Genomic DNA, 7,329 nt, shown 5'->3' with positions numbered 1-7,329 from the left:
GTGTAGCAACTCGTCGAGTCGAGTCGCGAATACAAGTTCATCATTCATGCTTTGACTCATTGAGTCATCAAGCAACTCTTCGAGTCATTTGTTCTTTTGAAAAAAATCCATATTTTTGCATGCTCTCTTAAAAATAAATTCACCACACCCCACACTTAAACCTTGCTTGTCCTCAAGCAATAATTTCTGACAATTAAGAAGATCTAGATGGAAAAATCCAAAGAAAACCACACAAAAAAACAAAAAACAAAATGAAATAGAAAGCAAACTCTATTGACGGGTTGCCTCCCGTTAAGCGCTTCTTTTTGAAGAGTTGTTAGCTGGACTCCTTCCCGCTCTACGTCTCCGCATCGTCCTTCATCGGGAATTCCTGCTTAGTCTTTGTGGCTTATACTTCATTTTGTAAATATGAATTTTCCTCTTATACGCCCTTTTCAATTCTTGCATTCTCTTCTTTGTGGCATTTTCTTCAGCCTTACACTTTATCCCTCTACCACGATTCTTCTTTTTCGCTTCTTCCATGTGACCCATTGTTTCCATTCCTCCTTTATCTACCTCAATTGCCTTTGTAGTCATTATTTCATCATCACTCGAGGTCACGAATTCTTCCTCACTTTCATCACATATTAAAGAATTCGGTGGTTTAAAAGTGAAGACTTCAAATGTAGTAAAGACTAAGGCTCGAGGCATGATTCTTTTGATTGTGGTTGATATTTCTTCTTGATCAAGCATGTGTGATTTAATAGAAAAGTTATGCTCATCATTTTTCCAAGCCTTAGTATTCTCTTTATCTTCTAGGCTTTCCTTCTTTTCATATTGGATTGCTTCATCATATTGCACAATTGTGTCAAGACAAGCCAAGTGTGCATTTTTGAAGTCACTCAAATATTTAATAACTCCACTTGCCTCAAGTAGATTCTTCAATTTATCAGGAAAAATCTGCACATCAAGTCCAGAGAGGGTACTCATAGGTTGCAGGCCAAAATCTCCATCAGATTGTGACTTTTCGACTCTACTCATCGAGTCAGTGGGTCCTACTCGGTGAGTCATTGCGGGTTCAACACTTTGGATGGTCTACTGGAAATTAGCTTCCTCGACCAGCATCTCTATCTCCTTCACGTCGCCTACAGCATCAAAATTCTCTTCCAAAGATAATAAGAATTGACTTGGATTACTTTCTTGCAAAAGCGCAAGCTCTATTTCTAACAATTCATCATCCAAATCCATGGAAAAAACTTTCACTTCTCTTGGCTCTATGTGCCCATTCTTTTGCTTAGCTTTAAAAATAATTGATTCATCCCCCACCCTTAGTGTTAGTGTAGATTCTCTCATGTCTACTAAGGCACAAGCGGTATTCAAGAACGGACGCCCAATAATGATTGGGACTTTATGGTCTTCTTACATGTTTACTATTATGAAGTCAACAGAGAACACTAGTTTATCTACCTTGATGAGAAGATCTTCACACACTCCCATTGGATGTATTATTGTTTTATCGGCTAGATGGATTTCATTTAAATAGGCTTTGGGTCCGGAAGGTTTAGCTTTTTGAAGAAAGAATATGGCATAATATTTATACTTGCCCCTAAATCAGTCAACGCTTGCGTGGTCATTAAGTTCCCAAATTGACAAGGGAGGGTGATGCTTCCCGAATCGCCCCTCTTCTCTAGCAGTTCTTTCAACACTATCTTAGCCACTTCTTCCATATTTCTTCTAGTTTTAAGAGGTTCTTATGCAAACTTGCATATTTTAGTGTTTCAACTATTGTTTCTACAAACAGAATATTCACTTGGAGTGCCTTTATATGCTGCATAAAATTCCTATATTGTTGAGTCTGTTCATCAGGTATGGTTCGAATCGGAAATGGAAAAGAGGGTCGGTAAGGTTTTAACGGAGGGTTGTTTTTGTCATCAGACGTTGGACACGTCGAGTCCTTGTTTGGGACTCGGTGAGTCGATTCGGGTTTACTTGATTCCTAGTTTTCTGCCTCTTTTTTTTGCACCTCTATGGGATCCTTCTATATAGGGGTCCGGAGAGTGAAAATTTTCTCAAAATCTGTTATTATTTCATTCACATGTGCCATTCTTGGATTCTGTTCGGTATTGCTAGGAACTTCACCTGGTGCTCTTTGGTTGATTTGTTGTGCAATCTGGCCTATCTGTTTTTCAATGTCATGAATGGATGCTTGTTGATTCCTAAGCATAACTTATTGATCCATCATCATCCCTTGGTGCTCCCTTAACATATTTTGTTGATCTTTTATTACAGCGTCTGTGTCATTATGTCTCTTCTCAGATGCAACTACAAATATTGTGAGCATGTCCTCCAAATCGTATTTCTTTTCTTGCACCGACTCCTCTTTTTGATAAAAACCCCTTGCTTTTTGCTTATATATTTCCTCCTTTACCTTTTTATATTCATTGTATGGGAGCCATTCCTTCTTGGGTTTTCTCCAATCATCATCATATTTATCGCCACTTGAATAGCACACTTGTGATTTTCGATTCCCGTTCTTGTCCAAATCACAATCTCTAGTAATGTGAGGCCCGTTACAATTCTCACATCCCACCGGGATAGCATGGATGGATTGGTCCATCTTAGTAATTCTTCGGTCCAAACTCTCCAAATTAACCATCATCGCTTCCATGATATCAGTAACTGAGTTCACCACCCCTCAATTTGCTTCATTCCTTCGGTTATGATATTCTATTGAATGCTTAGACGATTCTTCAATTAGTTCTTTTATCACTGGGGGTGGCTTCTTTGTGAGTGGTCCTTGCGAATCAAGGAGTTCCCTAGTTGTTACATTTACTCCATCATAGAATATGGAGACTTCTTGTTGGTTGTTTAGATCATGATGTGGGCAGCTCCTTAGTAAGCCTTTGTATCTCTCCCACGCCTCATATAGTGACTCTCTAGCTTGTTTCTCAAAGTTGGTTATGGCTTTCTTCAAATTGGATATCTTCGAGGGAGGGAAAAATTGGTCTATAAATTCCTCTTTCATTTTAGCCCAAGTAGTGATGAATCTTGGAGGGAGTGATTTCAACAAATCTTTCACAGCTCCCTTGAATGTGACTGGTATCATACGAAGCAAAATGGTGCCGCGAGCCACATTAGGGACATTGAAGTAGTCGACTATACCATTGACCTCGTCTAGATGTTTGTATGTGTCTTCGTGATCTATCCCGAAGAATGGAATTTCCTTAAGTTGATCAAGTATGTGACCTTTTAGTTCGAAAGTGGCAATTGCGGGAATCGTTGGTTGCACGAGTCCTGGGCCAGCATCGTCACACATCCTTTTCTTTCATTCACCCATGGTAACTTCATCGATGTTAGCCACGGTGTTAGCGGGTTCGCCTTCAACGTCGATTTCTTCTTCAGATTCGGAATCGTAATCAGTTACTTGTGGAATTGGATTTTCTTCAGAATGTTCTAACTTTCTTTTCTCGCTCTTTTGACATTTGGTTTCACCTGTTTTCTTACTTTTCTTCTTCCTAAAGACTAACTTAAGGTCTTTGAAAGGTGATTTCTTTGACGGGTTAGTGTCTTCAACGACCTTGTCTTTGTTCTTTCTAAGAGCGGATTCTGAATCCTCGTATGGAGGAACTAGAGGTGTGTTGGATCCTCAGGTCATGTAACACCTGAAATCAAATCAAGAAACACGCATAAAAAGAACAAAATATGAACAAAAAACGAAACTGTGAATTCAGTGATGGACTCATCGAGTCTATAGCTAGGGACTCGGCGAGTTCACTGCCAAAACAGAAAAAAAAATTAAGCAAATTTCCTAAAATCTAAAAACTAAAAATCAGTCCTAATGCTAAATTTACTTAAAGTAGTAACTTTGTGCAAGAAAAATCTCACACAAAGGATCGATAACACTAGTAATCAAATTAAATCTTAGAACCGTTCCCCAACAACGACACTAAAAACTTGATGTGTGTATAACTAACTTGTTTTATCCTACTTTTTAAATATAAATTTGACACACAAAAGGCAATATACCTATCAATTAGTGGTATAATTTAGCAAGCAAGGTATCGAACACAGGGAACGACAATTAAACTAATTACTAGAATTATCTAAAAAAATCAAATAATAAAATAGTAGGGTTATCTAGTTTTACAAGACTAGAAACTTAACTAACACTTAAACTAAACAACTAACAGCTAAGCAAACAAAAATCAACTAAATCCAATAGTGAAGGAGTCTTCTGTTTTGGTAAATGCAATGGATTAATTTTTCATTGGCTACCGATTAAGGTGATTAGGTTCATGTTCGCTATTACTAATTCTTAGAAAACAAATTAATTCAAGCAGTGGTCAGTTGTCTAAATTATTGAATTTCCTAGTTTATTGGTTCAGGTTAAGTAAGACTTGTAGTGGTTAATTAAATTGGTCATTCCAATAACCTCTTGTTGATGGTTCGTCACACAAGCTCACACATTAACTTACCTATTTTGTAGTTAACCCTAGTTTCACGTTCGCTACTCCTAGGCATTTAAAAATGTTTTCACATAAATCATACAAGACTAGCAATTAAGAGATGTTCATGCAACTTAATATACTAGTTAATTAACAGAAAATAGTTGTTGTTAACATATAAGGTTCTTTAACAAGCTTAACAAAACAATATCACCAAATTAGCTCATAATAACAGCAAAAACAAACTCAAAAACGAAATCACTTGGTTTATACAAGGTTCAATCAAAGGATTGAGTAAAGGGTAAAATAGAATTTTCCTTAATCTTACTCAAAATCGAATGTAAGGTTGATTCTCTGGTTTCCAGCACTTCAGCAGCACCTTCAATCGTCGTTTTACCTACAAGGGTTCCAGCAAAGTCTTTGGTCTCAGGCATGAATGTGTTATTTATAGAATTCTGGAAACAGGGTCAATTCGTCGAGTCCAAGGATTAACTCCCCGAGTCCTTCATTAAAAAGTTGTGTATGGCGAGGACGTCAATTGCTTCGCGAATGTTCGAATTGACTCGTCAATTTGGGGTATTGAGTCGCCGTGTTCTTCAGAATTTTTCACCTTTTCTTCAGGATTTTTGACTTTTTCTTCGTAATTAAGCACCTTTTGTTCCATAATTGCAATAAAATAGTCAAAAAGTGTTAATATTCTATAAAAAAATATATGACTAAATATGCACATATCAATGGTCAATGATATTCATAAGTCTATGCCTTTGATAGTCAGGGAAGTCTTAAGGCAGTCGCACCACTAAACCTAGCTTAACAACCACCATTTCCCTATTTTCTTAATCATAAAAGACATGGAATTTAACTTGCTAAAACCAACTAAAACCTCGTATTAGTGGATAAATTTCCAAACATTATCCATTTATGAGCCTAAAATGCTTAGATCTACAACCTAAATCATAAAAGGGACTAAAATGTACTAGTGACCTTGAATGGCTTAAATAGCATGATAAATATCCATAGTTTTTGACCAAGAAGGTTCACAAGCACTCAAATACCAACCTTTAGGTCTATATTTTTCCAAACTCCACGCAAACAACATGAAGGGACCAAAAACCAATCTATGATCTTATATCTAACAAGTTATAACCAAAAAGCTTAACCAAAGAAGAATATATATATAATCTCAAAATGGGGTTAGGTTTTTGCATGGGAGAGTCTCTCTGGGATGGAGGATGATAAAACGTTATATATATATATATATATATATATATATATATATATATATATATATATATATATATATATATATATATATATATATATATAATCTCAAAATGGGGTTAGGTTTTTGCATGGGAGAGTCTCTCTGGGATGGAGGATGATAAAACGTTGATGTAACACCATGATTTTTCACTTTATTTTTCTTAATTTAAAAACATTATTTAATAGATTTAGGAAACTGAAGTCTTAATTATTGAATTAGATGAGAATAAATCTCAGATCGTTTAGTTCTTTCATAGGTATAAATATGAAGAACAAATAAATCAAACACAATACGATTATGAACACATAATAGAATCAGTGTAAGGATTATGATTCAAATATAGTCACGCCTCAGCAGAGCTCGATGAAGAACTTCCACTGTAGAGGCGAGCTAGGGTTTACAATACTTGTGAGAGAAAAATAATAAAAGCGTTACGAACAAAGGATGCATGCATGCACCTTAATTACTAAAACCCTAGATTAAAATAATGCATGGTTTTACAGGTTTAAACCGGCAACCAAAACTGGGCTAAGGACCGAGCCCATGACGCAACACTATAAGCCCAACAATCTCCCCCTTTGCGTCTAATGAGTCGAGAGATTATTTCTTTTGAGTAGGCTTCACAGTCTTCACCACCTTGAACAGCCGAGGGATGATTGCAAGAAGAGTCTGCCGAAATTGAATGTACCATCTCAGCATATCAGTAAACATCTTCTTGTCAGCCGCTGAGTTCTGATTATACCTCTGAATGATCTCCAAAATGTGCTCCAAGCAAGCGGTTGAGAATAGGTGCTTATCAACAAGAGCGAACATGCATTTTTGACCTTCGCCCTTGATAAACATCATAGTGTGATATTTTTTAGTCAATCTTGCCTTTGACCATCGAGTTTATATCGCCAGCTCTTCCCATAGGTTTGACCGTGGTTTGCTTGTGAATTCTTGAGGAAATTTCTTGATCCATCTTTGCTACTTCGTGAATGTAGCGGAGAAGCATTCTCTTGACATGGTCAATGATCGGCTGATAGTCCTGAGGATTCGACAATAGGATGTTGTTGAGTAGTATCCAGTCATGAGGGTTGAGGTTTGGTAGATCAGCTAGAGAGAAATTGTGAACCAAGCCTTTAGAGCCTCTAGTCACTTTAAATTTGATGTTTATGAACTTCCTTGCTGAATAAGGCTTCGGTACCTTGACAGTTGTAATCTTCTGTGAACTCCAGGTCACGTACTGTAGCTGAGCGAACTCCAAATAGAACTGTAACAAATCTCGATCCACCTTTGGGTCCAGAGAAGGGATGGCAACAGTTGAATTGAAGCAATGAAAGATGAATGCCTTTATAGTGATTGACATGTCAAACTGTGCATCCTTTGAGTTTTCAAGACCGAACGACATAATAGGCTCGAGCCAGTGAGTGCTCGGTTTGTCTATAGCACTTCTTTGAAGCGAGTCAATAGTCCACTCTGGAAAAATGGACATCTTCTTCTCCAAGAGCTCATTTTCTTTTTGCTTCTTCTCTAGCTCAACCGTTTGTTTCTTGATCTTTTCTGCATACTCTTTCTCAGAAAGTTTTGTTTTCTGAAAAGGCTTAGAGGGATTTTCTTCAAAAACATCATCTTCATCATCAATTTCATCTTCACCAGTCT

General features: G+C 37.0%; 1 non-coding gene across 1 annotated transcript; it reads left to right on the top strand.

Moving 5' to 3' along the window:
• Positions 1 to 2,849: 2,849 nt before the first annotated feature.
• LOC111894840 (small nucleolar RNA R71) lies at positions 2,850 to 2,956 on the top strand. The gene has a single exon (XR_002851336.1). It is a non-coding gene; the product is annotated as a small nucleolar RNA R71 (small nucleolar RNA).
• The last annotated feature ends 4,373 nt before the right edge of the window (positions 2,957 to 7,329 follow it).

The sequence above is a fragment of the Lactuca sativa genome, chromosome 4 (assembly GCF_002870075.4).
Source record: "Lactuca sativa cultivar Salinas chromosome 4, Lsat_Salinas_v11, whole genome shotgun sequence".
Lineage (NCBI taxonomy): Eukaryota > Viridiplantae > Streptophyta > Magnoliopsida > Asterales > Asteraceae > Lactuca > Lactuca sativa.
The sequence above is the reverse complement of the archived record's forward strand: the minus strand, read 5'-3'. Positions and strand labels throughout refer to the sequence as shown.